This window comes from Sus scrofa, chromosome 6 (genome assembly GCF_054392235.1).
Source record: "Sus scrofa isolate SSC_HxYL_T2T_F1_AM1 chromosome 6, Sscrofa_HxYL_maternal_Yorkshire_Landrace_v2.0, whole genome shotgun sequence".
Classification (NCBI taxonomy): Eukaryota; Metazoa; Chordata; class Mammalia; order Artiodactyla; family Suidae; genus Sus; species Sus scrofa.
Genome location: NC_139388.1, coordinates 142,755,189 through 142,772,451, shown reverse-complemented (window position 1 = coordinate 142,772,451; position 17,263 = coordinate 142,755,189). Strand labels below are relative to the sequence as shown.

At 36.9% G+C, this 17,263-nt stretch overlaps 1 protein-coding gene across 1 annotated transcript in view; it reads right to left on the bottom strand.

Annotated features, from left to right (window-relative positions):
• Positions 1-17,263, bottom strand: part of LOC110261207 (uncharacterized) — a 333,192-nt gene that overhangs the window by 100,682 nt on the left and 215,247 nt on the right. The window lies entirely within an intron of this gene.

Here is a 17,263-nt window from a genome sequence, read left to right as displayed (position 1 = left end):
CATTGTCTTTGGCTTATTTTTTTCCATTCTTTTAAAGATTAAAAATTAAAACCAAATCTATAAAAGAATAGATTGTGTTTTTGGTGTCATAGTTAATAAATCTTTGAAAAACTTAAGCTCACAAAGTATTTTATTTTTCCTGTTTTATTTTAGAAATTTTAAAGTTTTATGCTGAAGCCTATGATCCATTTTGAGTTAATTTTTGTATGTAATGTGAAGTATGTATTCAAGTTTCTTTTACACACACACACAAGATAAATATTCAATTATTCCTCTACTATTTGCTGGAAAAAGCTATTCCCTCTCCACTCTATTGGTCTGTACCAATATAAGCACAAAATCAGCTGTCCATATAAGTAGGGGTTTATTTTTGAAATTCCTATTTGGTTCCATTGGTATATTTGTCCAAATTTATCCAATACAATGCTGTTTTGGTTATTATAGTTTTATAATTCTCGAATCAGATAATGTTAGCCTCCATCTTTGGGAAATTTTTTCAAAATTGTTTTGTCTATTCTATGTCCTTTGTATTTCCAAATGAAATTTTGAATTAGTTTGCCATTTCTACAAAAATACAAAAAAAATCTGCTGAAATTTTGATTGGGATTTTTATGTTATTGACTTCCAGGGATAGTAGTATATAAAGGAAAGTTCCAATAAATGTTTTGATCAAAAATTGAAACTGGTGAAACACATCTTTATTATAGCAAACTATCCCAAGTATGTCCTCCAATTTAGTGAAAATCTATCTTTTTTTTTTTTTTTTGAGTGAAGTAATACCTGAGAGACTTAATTGTCTCAACCAGTAGTGTTATCCATAGTTGCTGATTTAAGGATTCAGTTTTCTTAATCCTTCAGTGTATTTTATTTTCTAGTTGTGTTAAGGTCTTTGCTATTTGCCTGACTCTGATTCTAAAAGTCAGCATTTAGGCATTCTGCAAAAATTTCTATTTTATGTCAACCACCTGTGATGGCATCTGGAGCACCATCATTAACATAATAATGATATTATCAAAGCCACAAGGGCACAGAAAATCATCAACTCCAGTTGTACATCTTACAGATAAGGGTACTGAGGCCCTGATGAGTGAGGTAGCATGTCCAAAATCACACTTGTGGCACTCAGGCTAAAATTAAAGGTTTTCAGAGTTCTCTTGTGGTGCAGTGGGTTAAGGATCCAGTGCTGTCACTGAAGCAGCTTGGGTTGCTACTTTGGCATGGGTTTGATACCTGGCCCTGGAACTTTTGTATGCCACAGGCACAGCCCAAAAAAATGAGGGTTGGAACTCCTGTTGTGACTCAGTAGTAACAAACCCAACTAGGATCCACGAGGATGAGAGTTCTATCCCTGGCCTCGCTCAGTGGGTTAAGGATCTGGCATTGCTGTGAGCTGCGGTGTAGGTTTCAGACATTGCTCAGATCCTGTGTTGCTGTGGCTGTGGTGTAGGCTGGCAGCTGCAGTTCCAATTCCACCCCTAGCCTGGGAACTTCCATATGTGGGTGCAGCTCTAAAAAAAACAAAAACGAAAACAACAAAAAAAGGAAAATTATAGGTTTTCTGAACCTTGTCTATGTTCTTTCTATGATTCTATGTCACTGGTGATGTCATTTCATTGAAAAGTTTCCAGTAGAGATTGAAATATGTCTCAATAATTATTTGAGCTTCCCAGGTGGAGGATCCTTCCCTTTAGCACAAAGTAATTTTCAAAACAAACATAAAAACACACTGTGACCAACTGTATTCCACTAGCCTATATAGATGTCACCAAAGACAATACAACTGATGAGAACACTCATCAAGAGTGTTAAGTGTCAATTCCAGAGTATTATGGACAACCTCCTGCAACAACAGCTGGTGGCGTTCATTTTGGGCTGCTGTTCTCTCTGACCAAGATTCTTTTTCTTCACTGTCAGGTCCCTTGGAATTGATTCAAAAAAACTGAACCACACTTCAGCTGGCCTTAGTAAAGAGAGATTTATTATGAAGAATCAAGGATATTCCCAAAACCCCAGGGCAAGAAATTCAGCTCACACTTTATCAAGAATTCTCTGGAACCCCAAAAACTCTCTGGAACCCCATGAATGGAGGCATATCTGCCTCCATTCTTCTGTTCTGTTTGGCTTTTTTTGTTTGTTTGTTTGTTTAAATCAGGCATGTCCTGTCAGTGCTTGCTCATTAATATATACAATCTAAAAATTTCTGCTGAGAAACAGCAGCCTCAGTCCTCAAGTCCCCACCCCTTACAGGTAAAGCAGCTATTCTAAAAAATTTGTGTAAGCAAAACATAAATTATTAAAATTTCTAATATATCTGAGTATAGAAATAATGCTTACCATAAAAATTCCTTATGTAGGTGTAAAAGTGTAGAATTTTAAAAATGCTTCCACACCTAATCCCATTGAGGAGTCAGCCAGATGTCATTGATCCCATTTTACAGCTGGAAAAACAAACTAAGAGACTTTAAGTGATTTACCCAACCTGCAGAGCCAGATCTTGAATCCAGGTTTCTTGGCTTCTAGGTCATTTCCCCTTTCAATGCCTACATCCATAGCTGCTGGCTTGTGAAAGGAAGACATAGCAGTGATGTTGTGGAGGTGATGACAGAGACCAAAGAATAGGCAAGCTGAATATTCACCTGACTCTTAAAACCTGGTTCAGAGTTGTGTCATTTTATAAACTGATTATTATTCTTGGACCCGACTGTACCTTTCTTCCCCCGCCCCCCGCTCTTCCATGTGAACAGAGCAAATTATTTTAATCTGTGTTTTCAAATTTTACTTAACTTTTAACTTCCTTTTCTGAAAGTGAACCAGGAGTGACCTGAAATACTGGCAGAAAATAATGTGGATGATGATAACAATGACAATAACAATTACCAAGGCCAGTCATCTACAGGATTAGTTTTTTTTTTTTTTTTGAAACAGAGGAACACATAAAAATGTGAAGACAAATGTTAAATATCTGCCACTAGATGAAAGAATTCCTTATTCAGTGATTGATATGAAGTCTGAGGAACTAACTCCATGTGTTAAAACAGAACAGAAAACGTGAGTACAAAGGTATTATGCAAACAAAGAACAGCATTTCCATGTGTATAAGTTTAACTGGGTCTGGCTGAAGTGAGCTCTGGGGCACCTTCCCCAACACAGACAAGGGAATCTGAGATTCATATCTAAAACATTTTGCATGGTTAGATCATTGTTTACATAAATGTAAAGTGGTAGTTTCCAGTAGGGCATCCTGACTGAGAATCCTCTGGTGAAGAAAATGGACACAAATTTTAAATGTTTGCAAGGCATATATAAACAAACACGATGTTAATATGTGATGATAGTCTCAGGCTACATCAAGTAAAGCAGATAATATCTTCATGTAGGATTTTTTCCACCTAGAAGTGTGCCATCTAAGAACACCTGAGAACACTAAGGATTAAGTCTGGAGGGGGAAAAAATGTACCTTCTAAACTTAAAAAAATCTATTCATATGCCTCATCGGCCCAGCCTAAAATAAAACTGTCTATAGCATTTTAATTCAAATGGAAACTACACTATCCTGCTCACTAAAATTACATATAATTTATTGACCGCTATAAAATGCATGCATGCTTTATGTTCTTTATAACATGACCACTGCACTGAATAAGGTCAATTATTATACAATAATCAAGAAGGAAAAAAAAGTAATGTTTCCTACTTGGAGAATGAACATTCTTAACAGCAACTGCTAACCTTCTTTTCATTTGAAACTTCCTATTTAACCCTGCTTAAACTCACCACACACAGCTCTCCTCACTCCTGATTACCATTTCACCAAGTCTCTGTTCCCCCATATTCACTTCTCCCTAGGCTCACACACTAGACCCTGGATCATAGGAGGTAATGGGAAACAATGGAAGAAACAACCAAACAAGGCTTTGAGGATAAAGAGATAATGTTAGCCAACAGAAACCCAGTCCTTGAACTCTGAAATCTTAATGTTTAAAACTTGAAAGAAAAAAAAAACAAGCAATAAGTGAACTGAACAGGTAAGTAGCAAGGAAAGCTGGCACAGCCTTTTCCCTTATTTACCATAAGGATATAGTACCCACATCTCTACTGGGTGTGACCAAGTCACTTAATCTCTTCGAAGGTCAGTTTTCTTACCTGCAAAAAGGGAACATTTAACCCTGCCTGGTTAAGGCTGTTGAAAGAATCAAGTGCAAAAGTTTTTCAGAACTTATTTTTCTCCATAAAGCAGTTTACGAATATAAAGGCATGTACATTTTTTTAACTCCAGTTTATAGCCTCTTTTCTAGTCCTCACATGACTTTTAATCTCTCATTAACCCCTTTTCATCTCTCTTTAGTCTGCATTTAACTTTAAAATGTGAAAGACTTTTATTACAATTACATATTGTTGAAAAATCACTTTGGCCTGAGGTGACACTTCACCTCACATAAGTGGCAAGTTCTGTACATGCTTATAAGCCAGTCTCAGATCTCTACACCAGGAGCAGACTATGCCCAGCTGTCACCATGCCTGGCTCATGTGGCCAGTTAAAAGGGTGGATGGTGACTTAAGGCCCCTTTCCTTCTGGGTTTGGTTGGTGCTCAAAACCAATTAAACCTCCTCCCCCCAGTACTCATAAAGTACACTTACATCCAGAAAAAAAGTGGAAATAATTATGGTTTTGTGGGGTCACTTTAAAAATACAAGCATCTTTTCTATTATTTTCCTTTTCTTTTAAATAACCCAGAAGAAATGAGACTTCCCAGGGATTAACTTGCTCAGCTGACCAAATCTGGCTCAACATCTTGACGATGTCTGGTTAAAAGATGTGACCACCACAAACATAGTTTCTTATCCTCCACACCATGTTTTACTCATTACCTGGCAAAGGTACAAGCCAAAATTCTCGTAAACCTCCTGATTTCCCGTTCATAATTTGGGGAAGTAACCCATGGCTGAGAAACCACATGAAACTCCATTAAATGAATCTAAATAAACGATATCTCTGCAAATGAATCACCACTTACCCAAATTCCATGCACTGCAGAGAGACAGGAATGGTCAATAAATACCAGACTCCCAATAACCACAACACAGAGATTCAATCTCAGGGACAACTCTATGTAAACTTCACATAAAGAGAAAGCAATATCCACCACTTCTGGTCCCAGCTAGAAATGCACAGATTAAACAGCAGCTCCTGAGTGTCTGTGTAATAATTGCCCTGCCATACGTGATAAGTTAGGAAAACTGAGTCAGAACTTTAAAATGGATGCCAGTTTTTGACAGGAACCAAGAAGAAAAAATATTAAGGGTTGAAGAATGTCTTGAAACAATACACATAAAGTAATGTGAGTTGCACAACTTTTTCATGATCACAGTAACACCATTTTTTTGGCAAGGTTTAACACATTGCCCTTTATTTTTTTAAACAAATGTTAGTGGAATCCTTATTGTGTTTTAGGGACTGTGCTAGATGCTGGAGACATAACAATCAACAGAAATATATTTCCTACCCTTAGAGGCCAACTCCAATCCACTGCCTGTTCTTCATAAATAAAATTTTATTAAAATACAGTCATTTGATTATGTGTTGTACATGACTGGTTTGTTATGACTGTGCTATGATGAAAGGGTCAAACAGTTGTGACAGAGAATCTTTGGCCCACATATCTTAAAATATTTACTATCTGTCCCTTTATAGAAAAAAAATTGCCAACTCTTGATCTAGAGGGATAAATGGATAAAAGTACCCAGGAAATAATACGGTTTAATATGAGCTAGGATGTGGAAATTTTGCAGTTTCATAGCAGGATCTGGAAGATAAAAGAAGACTGAGCTAACATTTGAACTGAGATCTCAAAATGAACAAGTAGCTGACCAGATGATAAGTAGAGAAAGTATTCTAAAAGAACATCACATGTAAAGGCTGGGAGACAAAAGAGCAGGTCCCATTTAGGGAACTAAAAGTACGATAGGTCTACTTGGCTGGAACAAGGAGAGTGAGGGGAGCAGGCATAAGAGATGACAGCAAAGAGAAAATCAGGATCCAGATTACAAATGTTCCTCTATATCAGCCTAAGTTTTGACATTATTCTGAGGGTTTAGGCTGTGGAATGAAATAATTGAGATGTAGAAATTTAGTGCTTATATAAGATTTATGATAAAGCTCATTTCTGAAATAGCCACCAGAAAAACAAAAACAACAAACTTTGAAATTGAGATTCACCAGGAAAGGTTAACATTCAAATTGACCTATCCCTTCAACCCCTAACAACCCATGTCTCTGGGAGTTAAGCGCCTCTGACAGCATGATACTAAAATTTCCTGTAACTCTTAAGTCAATGCTTCAACTCTAGTTTGTACCAACAGTAAAACAAAGGCACATCTGAAAAGGCAGTGATCGTGCTTAGAGAGGAAGCCCTGCCTGAGCTGAGGCCGCTGAGGGAACCTGGGATTGATTTCAGCCTTTTCCTTTAAATGCCTGTATAATCATCCATGGTTTTTACCCTAACTCATTGACTGCTCCATCTCAGTCTTTATTTCCATGTTCTTCCTCTTGTCCTAGACCTTTTAATGTTGGTCAATCTTTAGACCTATTTTCCATCTACACTAACTCATTTAGTGAATGAATCCAATCTTACTGCTTTAAATATCATGCATAAACTGATGTTTCTCAAATGTTCTCCTAAAGTTCAGTCTCATGCATCCTCTTGCTTACTTAATATGCCCACTTGTGTGTCCAGTAGATATCACAACTCAATATATCCCTCATCAAACTTCCTCAGCTCAAAACTACTCAACCTGCAGTCTTTTCCATCTTATTTGATAGTAACTACATCATTCCATGATTCAGGTCAAACATGTTGAAGTCATCCACGATGCCTGTCTTTTCTTCACACCCCTCATCCAATCTGTCAGAAAATATTCTTGGTTCCGATATTAAAATTTACATGAAATGTAACCTGTCTCACCACCTCCACAGTTGCCACTAAGTCACTGACAGTACTTAAGAGCCACATTTCTTTCTAAAGTCCCACTGCTGCTCCAGCACAGCCTTAGAACATATACAATGAGCTATCAATCTCTTAATATTTTATGAGTGTTCACTTTCACCAGTTAAAATTAATAACTCTACTAGTCGATAGCAGTTCCCACCCCTTCCCCTCTGCAGTAAACTTTTAGAAATTTTAACTTCCAACTTCCAGAAAACAGAATTTTGGATCACATTTCTATTCCTTAAAAGACTTCAAGCAGAACCTAAAAAGGCCTTTGTGTATCACTCATGTCTGGAGGCTATCAATGCCCTTCAGTGAAAGCCTATATTATGAAGTCAGATTAAACCAGCCTTTAGAAACTGGTTTTACTATTAAATAAGGTAGTAAGTTGTATATATTTGGACACATTACTTAATGTCCTCAGTTTCCTTATCTCTAAAGTATTTAAATGAAACTCACTTCATAGGGTTTGTCTTATAGGTTAAATGAAATAATTAATGGGTGCCTAGATAACATTTTTAAGAGATAACTCTGTGTGTGTGTGTGTGGGGGGGTGTGTGTGTGTGTGTGTGTGTGTACTCTCCCCAGCCCTCTGCATTTTCCTCTTTAATTTACTTTCTGGAAAGCTGACAATTACTTCCGAGCCCATTACTGCAGGGAGAGACACATGATGGGAGGAAAAACAGAAAGATCCTATAACAAAGGTTGGTATTTGCTTAAAAAGAAGTTTAGGGGAAGGAATTCATGAGCACAGAATATTTTGAAGGTGCATGAAAGCAAAATGTTTTTTAGCATAGAATATAAGAATTCCCATGTGCAAGGGAAAAAGAAATGAGGGAAGAGTATCTGGATCTTAAAATCAACTGGGATGCCTGCCTTGCTTCTGGCAGTACTACTGGGATTTGGCAGTATCCCAAGAAATTACATATGCCTGGCATGTCAGGTTTATGAAAGATCATAATGAGAGAAAAATCTAGGCAGGTAGCCTTGGGTCAGACTTTGCCACTTTACAGTGTTTAAACTTTGTTTAGCAGTCAGTGATAAGTTTTAAGATGAGGTGAGACTTCATTCAAGAGCTGTTTTAGGAAGATTAAATCTGAGGGAAGTTAGAATTGAAGGAGAGAGGAAACTGAAGGAGAGAGAAACTGGTGCCAGAGAGAGATCAGGAGAGATAGGAGTTAGGGATAACTGCAATAGCCAGAGTTTGAGGGCATAAAATATTAAACCTGTGTTGTTTAAATCTCCCAATTCCTGTACTTTAATGGCTGGGTGAAGAAAGCACTTTGGCCAGGATTTCAAGATGCTCTTGGCCTTGCCAGACGAAATTACAGTCACCTGTGAGCTAAACCAGAGCTTGAAACAGAAAGGTGCTAGAAATCCCATCTAACCCAGCCTCAGTATCCTAGGCATATTATAGGACGGACCTTTTGTCTTCTTTTCAGCAATTCACTTAAGATAACCTCAGGTATAAGAGGTAGGAAATTGGATGCTACTGAAAAGGGCATTCTGTGAGAAGCTTGAGTAGCTCACTGATTGTAATGGCTCCAGATTCAGGCTTACTGTATTCTTAAAAGCAAAGGGTATGTGTGGTGTCTTCTTTCATAAAGCACTGCAGGATCTTTTTACCTATGTGAAAGATCATTATTGCCATTAAAATACAAACTGTACTTTTATTGGCATGAAACAACAAACATCACAAAGCTTTGACAGATGCCAGCTAGACTTAGGCAAGCTCTTTCACAGCTTTTGGAGCTGTTTTCTCTCACCACTGAGAAGGTCAGAATCTCCCTGGTTACAAATAAAGTATTAACAAGATACTCTGCCTAAAAATTTAGTAACTATTGACTAAAGAAATAAATATTACATGATCAGTCATCCAGTAACTATAGAAAGTATGTCTGTCCTAAAGGTTACTTACTTAACCTCCATTCTGTCTTTGAAATCTATGGAGAGAATTGCCATTCAATTAATTTTTACTTAAGGAATAAAGGGCAAGAAAGTCAATCTTTTGAGAGGCTACATGTTCTAAGTACTTTTCTAGGCCCTTAGCATGCATTATTTCATTCAAACTTATAACAATGCAAAAATATTACTATGTTTACAAAGGAGAAAATGGAGCCTCAGAGAAGTAAGATCACATGACAAAAATAAAATACATAAAAATGTACAATGCTGCGATGCTACTCATTTCTCAGCTTTTAGTAAAGACAGTAGAGGAAAGTATACAAGTAATTCCCAAATGAAATATAGAACTTCTGATTAGCATTAAGATGAGAAAAGGAAGAAAAGTACTTCCAACATGTAAGGTAATTTATATGTGTTTACTTCATTAATATTAGCCCCATTTTGTAGATGTGGAAATTAGAGAGTGGAATTGAACTGTGTGACTCTAAAAACACCTGCTATCTCCTACTGCATGGAAATACAGAATACTAGAACAAAAAGATACTTTATCTCATCCAACATGTTCATCTAATAGATGAGTGAGTACAGGCCAACAGGTTAAGTGGTTTGTCCAAAGGCAAACAAGTTGTCTATAATCAAGAATTCTTGTATCTCCCGAGGTTCTTACCAAGCACCTAGGTCCATTGTTCTCCTAAATTATGAGGACTGTCATCAAAGTCCATCCCTGTTGAACTTTCACTAAGGGTTCTGACATCTTCAGGATTCTTCCTTTGCTACTCCAAATATCGGTCTTTCACTATTTTTTCCCTCTCAACCTTTCTAGAACAGGACTCCCAATTCATGGTTTTTAATCTTCCATTAAACTTAATCTTAATGGAAAGCTCCTGTTGCATTCTTCTCCATTCCTGTGCATCCTGGTGCCTCCATCCACATGGTTGCTCATGATAGAAAATGTAAGCTATTCTTACTACCTCATTCAGTCTCCCCAGGCCACCCCATGATCAATTTATACTACCTTCATGATAGATGTGCACCTCATTTTTTCTCCACTCCCTACCATTAATCTGGTCCAAAGCCACCTAGCCCAATGCAGTAACCGCCTGTGGATACCCTCCACTGAACATCCCATTTCTCTCTTCACTTTTGTTCCCTTGCAATCTATTCTCCTCATAACCAGAAGTCACAGCATCTATTAAAAATACTAAGCTTATGGGAGTTCCCATTGTGGTGCAGCAGAAATGAATCTCACTAGTATCCATGAGGATGTGGGTTCGATCCCTGGCCTCACTCAGTGGGTCAGGGACTTGGAGTTGCCATAAGCTGTGGTGTAGTTTGCAGATGTGGCTCGGATCCCAAGTTGCTGTGGCTGTGGCTGTGGTGTAGGCCAGCAGCTGTAGCTCTGATTTGATCCCTAGCCTGGGAATTTCCATACGCCATGGGTGCACACTCCCCCCTTCCAAAAAAAAAAAAAAAAACTAAGCTTATTTTTTTGGATCTCTTTAAAACTTTTCAATGACTTCCAGTGCACTTAAGATCAAATTTTTAGATGATAACATGGCCCTCATGTGCCTGTATAATCCACGTGAATCTAGATCTTAGTTTTATCTTGTATCACTTTCTTTCTCCATCACTATACTTCTAACACACTGAGTATCTCTCACTTCTCAGCACCCTCAACTCTTCCTTCCAGTATTTTACCAGTTTAATTGTAATTTCTAGAAAAGCTTTTCCTTTTCTCTCAGTCTAAACTGGGTGTCCCTTTAATTTTTGGTCATAAAATTCTATATTTTTCCTTAATTGCACTCATCTCGATTTTTAAATACCTATCTATTTTAGTGGTTAATTTTTCACTGTCTCTCTCTCTAAACTGTAAAGACCATAAAGGCAATGACTGGCACTATTTTGTTCTCTGCTAAATCTTCTGCTTTATCCAAGTGCCTGATGCATAGTAGCAGCTCAAGAGCATCTGGTGAAAAGCTGAATAGCCAAACAAGAATAACTCAATAATTTTAAAGTTTGTAATGGAATTCTCTCAAATTAATTAATTTAAATTTATTTACTTTAATTTTAAAAAAAACCAAAGTTTTTTATACCACACTTGAGAGTGGCAGGGAGAGAATGAAAGAAGAAGAATTAAGAAGTACAAGTACAGATAGAGATTAACATGTCATATAGACCCCAAATGTTACAGAAGTAATTTCAAAAGTTTTACTTCCTGAAAGGTATTTAATGAATAACCACTTTCTATGCCTATTCTAAATTCAATTTCTTTTAAAATAATGAAAAGTAAAAAAAAAAATCTGGCCTTAATCAATCCCCCCCCCTCCACAATCTTATGGTTACTTGATTAAAACTGGTTCTGGAGATGATAAAATGTCCATAGAGTAAGTAAAAAAGGATTCCTACCTTAATGAATAAGGGCAGATGTAGTAACCTACATATGTGTGTGTGTATATTTACACACACAACAAGATGTGATATCAGACTGATTTCATCAAAAATCATCTGTCTAAGAAATACATGACAGAAAAGAAATTAGAAGATCTGGTCAAGCACATATTGACTGACAGACCTCATTATTCGGTTGTATGCTGATGAAATATCCCTGAGAAAATTGCCTAATAAAATTTTTTCTGCTGGTTTCCTGTCAATGAACTGTTCACACTGAGCATAGTAAACAAAATAATCTTGAAATTCAGGTAATTTAAGAAAAATCATGTATGTATATCTGTGTATACGAATATATATCTAAACATATACACATAACCATATATTTATATGCCAATGCTACTGAAACAAAAGGATTTGTCCTTAGCATCTTGAATTACACACAAAGTCTTCACGTAATTTTGCCTCTATGAATATAGCCACTATAACACCTATTCTCTCAAATAAATTCTATTTAAAGACTACATCTCAATTTTCACCACAATTTTGATAGCTTTCTAAGTAAATAGATTAGTTCTCATTAACCACAATACCTAACATCCTTAAATTTTTTTGTGGAATGAGGCAGAGTAAAAGTATTTAAATAAATAAAATAACTTGTTAACTTTACCTTAACTTAATGAATGTTATAATTTGGGAATCCACTAAAATGCATAAATCATTCTCCCTTGTGAATCCCAACTAGGCTTCTGTTTACCAGATGGAAGTAAAAAGTGACAGTACATGCAACATGTGCTCCAAATCCTGCTGTCAAGACTTTCATAAAATGATATGTCTCTAAACATCCTACCATAGTCCATATGTGTTGGGCTTGATCTTAGGAAAAAACAAAACAAAATAAAATAGCCACAGGTACAGGCAGGAATCTGTACCAACTTCTTCATGAGGTTCCTTGAAGCTTCTTAACAAAAATTAAAAGGGAGTACAGAGCGTAAAGTCTAGAGAACATCATCAGGACCTGTTTGGTGCTTAAAAATGACAGGTTATTTTAAGCCTCAATCATTGTGCTCTGAAAGTTTGGTTAAAGGAAAAGTTCTCCATTAGGTTACAGGACACTTCCTGGGCAGCAGAATATACGAACAAGAAACACCAGATTTCCCTTTACACTAATCTTAACAAAGTACTTTCACATACCTTCTCCTATGGCTTGAATGTTTGTATCGCCTCAAAATTCCTAACCCCAAAGTGATGGCATCAGGAAGTAGGGGCTTTGAAAGGCTCTGCCTTCATGAATGGGATTTGGTGCTCTTTTAAAAGAGGGTCAGGGAGTTTCCGTCATGGCTCAGTGATAACGATCTGTAGTAGTATCCATGAGGACATGTGTTGATCCCTGGCCTTGCTCAGTGGGTTAAGGATCCGACATTGCCATGAGCTGTGGTATAGGTCGAAGATGTGGCTTGGATCTGGTGTTTGTGACTGTGGTTTAGGCTGGCAGCTACAGCTCCGATTAGACCCCACAGCCTGGGAACTTCCATATGCCAGTGGTCCTAAAAAGACAAAAAAAAAAAAAAAAAAAAAAAAAAAAAAAAAAAAAAGGAGAGGATCGGAAGAGTCCCTAGCCTCTTCCCCCTCTTGAGGATATAATGCGAAGTCAGCAATGGAAGAGGCCTCTTACCTGATCAGGCTGGCACTCTGATCTTAGCCTTCCAGCCTCCAGATCTGTGAGCAATGTCTGTTGTTTATATTTACCTAGTTTGTGGTATTTTAGCCTGCATGGATTGAGACACCTCTCTTATTCTCATTCTTACTCTGATATAGGTATTATGGCTCCCATTCTGCAGACAAGGAAAATAAGGCCTTGAAAACTTAGATCACTTGCTCAGAACCATCACTGCTGCTAACTTTTACATCTAATTCCACAAAAAATGAGTTGAGTGTTTTCCCACACTATCACCAGCAAGTTCTATCTATCAAGCTTAACTTCCTAGGGGATCTTTGAATCTTGCTTTTGCTCACACAGATCACATTTCTCAGGTCAGATCAAGTTCAAGTGCCTCTACTTAGGAAGACTATACAGTAGCATGAGTGTGAGTAGTGAACAGCATGATGCCTGACAATTAATTGAACTATCATTTGTAGCACCTCCAGCCCTGAGACACACTGCCAGAATGGGAATATGGCCTTGAATAAATGAATGTTCTCTCCTGAGACCCTTCAGGCAGATTAGACTTTTGTTTCATTTTGTTGAATTGTCTTTAATTCTTTGACCCTCAAGCCTTATTCTTTTCTGCTCTTCTCTCCATTAAAATCTAACTGTTGTCTTAAGAGACAGCTCAATTAGGACAAAATAAAAGTAAAATACACATTTCAGCTAAGAGTGATCTACAGTATTTTATTCTAATGTTGCACTCTTTAGTTCAATCTATCCTTTAAGATTTGGGTGCAATCTCTTGTCTTTCACGAAAACTTTTCCCCTAACTCTGATCTTCCAAGGATTAGGACAAAAAGCCCAGCTCTGCTTGAAGAGTGTAAACTTTGGTATCAATGGAACAATGCATAAGAGAAAAGATTCATTCCTCATTAAATCTTCTAACATATCTTGTATTATACATTATATTTATATTAAGGAAATTATCCAAAGCTGAAAAATAAAACAAAAAGAAGACCACACATTCTTTCAAGAGGTCAAACACTGTCAAGTTTCACATTATTTTACTGCATATTTTTTAACTCAGTAAAATTTCAAATGACTTCTGTCTAGTATAAAAAAGTAAATTCAAAGATCATCAGTGTGCTGCGCAGGACATTAACCAGTTTCAGATATGACCTGGCAATCTTATTCCAACATTTTCTTCAGTGCCTACAAGTACTAAGTTTTCCACATGCTCTTTGAATTGGTTTTATTATCCTGCTGACTCCCTTATTAATGAGTTAAATCTAGATCTATACATATATATTCTATATTTATGTGAAAATTATGTTTTGAACTTTTTTGAAAGTATATAAGCACTTACTATGGTACTATGTTTTTTTCATGAATTCTTACTTAAGTTCCAAAACCCACTCTTTTTTTTTTTTTTTTTTTTTTTTGTCTTTTTGCCTTTTCTAGGGCCGTTCCAGCGGCATATGGAGGTTCCCAGGCTAGGGGTCGAATCGGAGCTATAGCCACCAGCCTATGCCAGAGCTACAGCAATGCAGGATCCGAGCCACGTCTGCAACCTACACCAGAGCTCACGGCAACACGGGGTCCTTAACCCACTGAGCAAGGCCAGGGATCTAACCCACAACCTCATGGTTCCTAGTCGGATTCGTTAACCACTGAGCCACGACTGGAACTCCAATTCCCACTTTAGAAATGAAGAAATAGAGCCTCACAGAGTTTAAAGGATTTTCCCGAATTTACACTATTAGAAAATTGCAAAGATTGACTTTAAACTCAAATTTCTGATCTAAAGCCTGAGTTGTGGTCCCAAAGACCCTCTTGCTGGAGATTTGGAACCTCCTGGTCTGCTCTGAGATAGGGCCAAAGAGTAGCAAGAAAGAAGTGAATTTCCATAAAGAAGATGTTATTTGTTACTATGGGTTCATAACACAGATTGAATGAATACTATTCATTCATATATCCACCTAATAAATATTTATTTACCAGGCTCCTTTGTCAAGTTCAGTTTGTTTATTGGAAGAGGGCAAGAGATCAGTGGTATAAGGATAAATCAGGCACAGATTCTATTCCTAAGGAATTTATAGTCATAAATGAAAATCACTTTAAAAAGTAAAACAGATGAACAAAATATTAATGGTATTAAAGAGTATTTATTAAATGTATCAGGCACTGTGCTGGATACTTGAAGGTTTAGCAATGAATAAGACAGTATGATCTTTGTCTTCATGGTGTTGATTAAAAAATACAAACATTGAACAAGTAATTTTAAGAATGACGAGTGTTTTAAAGAATACTTACAGTACATTTTGCATGCGTATACCTGAGGAATTTTATCATTTTCTTTCTACTCTTCTGAATTTTCAAAAATGTCAAAAATGTTGTGAATAAGAATTTTATAATCAGATAAATACAAATAAATACCATTTAAAAACACAGGATTAAAAGGGACATGTGCCATAAGAGATATGGATAAGGATGTATGAGAATTCAGAGGAAAAAGTAATTGTTTCCAATAAAAGTGGTAGGGGGCAACTATACGGCCTAGTGGTGTTTGAAAGGAGGAAAGATTCAGAACTGTGCTTTCTCTTTAAGCATAAGAGATTTATCAATTATATGCATTGACAATGCAGACTGGTTTCCTAATGGGGAGAAAGGATGAAAAGGGATTAAAGGTATCTTTCCATCCCAACATACCTTCTCCTCAATCTTTTTACTTACAAAAGGAATGAAGTGCTTCAAGACTAAATGGCTCATTTCAAATCCATGCCTACCTCCTGCTGTCTTCTAGCTGCTTTCCAGTTTCCCTTGTTGTTAGTGCTAGCCATGTGACATAATTCTATCCATTTAGGATGGAGGAGAAAGTCTGTGGGAGTGGGGATAAATTCTAGGAAAGTTTCTCTTTCCCATTTAAAGGAACCGAGAATATCACTCCTTTCTTTTTGCCTTGAAAAGAGATATAATATATGTGGAACTGGACAGTAGCTGAAAACTGGGAAGCCATCTTAACAGCATGAGAAAGAGGTCAAAAGTATCACAGATACAGCTGAGCCACTAAAACACTGTCAGCTATTGCTTATTTCCAGATATCTTATAGTGTGAGAAAAAGAAATGCTCATTCCTAAGAATTGTTTCCTGTTACATATAAACAGAAACACTGAAAACAGGGAATTTTCCAAGAAAGAGACCAGAAGAAAATTATTCTGAGAGGGAAAAAGAAATCAACATGAATATTAAGAAGGTGGTGAGTGGAAAATGTAACACAGAAGAGATTTATAAGACATGTATCATGAGAGTTATATAATTGGTATCAGACTTTGCCTCATGAGCGCAAATCCAGACCTACTGACACAGCCCCAGAAAACAACAGTAGCTGGACTAATGATGGAGGAGACATAGATATCAGCAAAGGGAGGATTCTTGCTTACCTAATCGCACTCTCTTCCTTCACCCTTAGAGTAATGCTCAAATTTCTTGATTTATCATGTCAGATCACTGGCTTTTTGTTTTGGCAGATGAAGACACAGCTATCTAATACCTCAAACTTTCTCCATCCTCCCTATATATTTATATTATAATTCTTATTTAATGATTACAGTTTACATTAGAATGACTCTATAAATGATATCTACTTCAGCACTAGGTAGTATACAATGAATGCACATTCCTTTTTTGGATAATGGAGTTTATTTAAGGTCTTTCAATATGGACTGGCTACTTTCTAGGCCTGATACCCCATGTTATCCTGGGACTTCCTTATACAGCTCTCCTGCAGTGGTTATATTATTCCCTGGGAACTATAGCTTTCTTTGACTTGGTCTACTCCATGTTTCACCGCATGACCTTATACCTTCCTACGAAGTTGTGCATTTCCACTTTGCATTTCTGAAAATTTTATTTATTCTATACCCACACCATTAATATGTGGCCTTGGTACAGAATTACAGAATTTTGAAACAGAACTTATACATCCAAAAGTTGTAAAACAATGGCCCCAGATGTCAAGGCCAATGTTGCTAAAGCCAAGACAGAGATTAGGGCAGTCTTGAAAAAGGAAAACAGTGTATGCATCCAGTGACTGTTTTTGTTTCAGTGCTTTTAACAGCTTTTAGCTGAATTTCACAAAGGAAAGGAGTTACTCTAGCAAGGAGTACCTAGAACTGTGCCACTAACGAAAAGAAATCTTATTTAAGAAGGTATATTTCTTTACCAGGGTTGTATCAGACCATCCTTTGGGACTTCTGCTGGAAAAGTAGAATCAAATCTCAAAAGATGTCTTTTTGATTGTATTCTCTAGTATTGCAGATGAAGGACAGTACTGTAT